Source organism: Aplysia californica, unplaced genomic scaffold, assembly GCF_000002075.1.
Source record: "Aplysia californica isolate F4 #8 unplaced genomic scaffold, AplCal3.0 scaffold00663, whole genome shotgun sequence".
Lineage (NCBI taxonomy): Eukaryota > Metazoa > Mollusca > Gastropoda > Aplysiida > Aplysiidae > Aplysia > Aplysia californica.
Genome location: NW_004797933.1, coordinates 348,041 through 349,544, shown reverse-complemented (window position 1 = coordinate 349,544; position 1,504 = coordinate 348,041).

The window sequence follows — 1,504 nt, the reverse complement described above, 5'->3', positions numbered from 1 at the left end:
CCCGTAGTTGGCCCCCGATGAGGTTTGCAGTGGTGGTTCGTGACGTCACAGCCTGTCTGACGATGAACCGGTCGATCCTGTCGTTGGTCAAACGGGGCCATCCTGTTCGAGGCCTGTCCTGAACCTTCCGGTCGCCCACCATCGTTCTTGCAGCCTCCATATGATTGATGGTGACATCCCAAGTGGACGTGCAACGACTCGGAACGCGGAGCCATCTTGGAGCCGGGGAAGGGCTCGTCATCTGTTGACACCAGGCAGTGAGCGTCTTTGGACCATCGTGTTGTAATGAAACATGGCTGAAAAACGCTGTTTATAAAGAGTTGCAAGTGAGCGATATTCACAGCCAAGACATCTGTTTAGCACGTGCCAAGCTCAGTTTTAGCCACCAGCCCCTATGCCAATGTTGCTGAGGCAGAGAAATTCAGTCCATTTGTCATGCTTTTCGGTGGTGTTTTGGCTTGCTCCGCGTCGTCACTGTGAAGCTTGTGTGGGTAAATTTGCTGTACAGGCAAACTGTGTCTAGTTGTCAGTGCGTCTGCCAAGTTTGGTTGACTGGGCTTAACGTGTTTGCGAGATATTGAAGTTTAGATTGGACAGATGAAAACGCAAGTTGGTCATTTACTTTTTTGTTCAAGTTTAGTATGAATAGGCCTGACGAAATTTCAACAAAAACACTCTAGTGCACGAAAAATAAAATACTGTAAGACGGACGAAGAGCTCGCAGTGTATGTATGGTTAAATCAATGAGGGGGGGGGGGGGGTATCTACCACGTCTAATAACTCTCTAGTCTTATACAGGGTGATTAAAAAAGAATGCGCTTAAATTAATAGACGATATTTTAAAACATAAACTTGGTCTTTAACATACTCCCACAAGAAGTGGCTATTTAGTTTACTACTACAGGCAAATTGGAATGACTTCATTTTTCGACAAGATGGAGCAGTGCTCCATTGGCATCTATGGGTTCGAGCGTACCTGAATGAAAACGTGCCTCAGCGGTGGATTGGAAGAAGAGATGCTAAAGACCTCGCTCTTTGCGGTTGGCTTACCAGATCCCCGGAACTCACTGTGTGTAATTTTTGTGTGTGAGTATGTTAAAGTCAAAGTTTATGTTCCACCACTTCCAGAAAATATCGATGACATGAAAGATCGAATAACAGCTACTATCAACACGGTTGCCTGAGACATCCTGAGGCGCGTTTGGGAGGAATTCTCAATCGGTTTGATGTTGTCCGTGCTGCCGGATTTTTCTCCAGGTTCCACGCGGTCTTCCCCTTGATCTTTTACCCTGTGGATTTCAATCTAACACGTTCTTTAATATGGAGCTTCCTGACTTCCTGAGAGTATGTCCAATCCATCGCCACCGCCTTCTTCCTGCCTCATCGCTGACTGAGACCGTCTTGTTTTCCTGAACACTTCTTCTTTGGTGATCCTGTCTGTCCATCTGATCCTCAGTAACTTTCTTAGACACTTGTTTAAGAAAACCTGGATCCTTTTTATTAT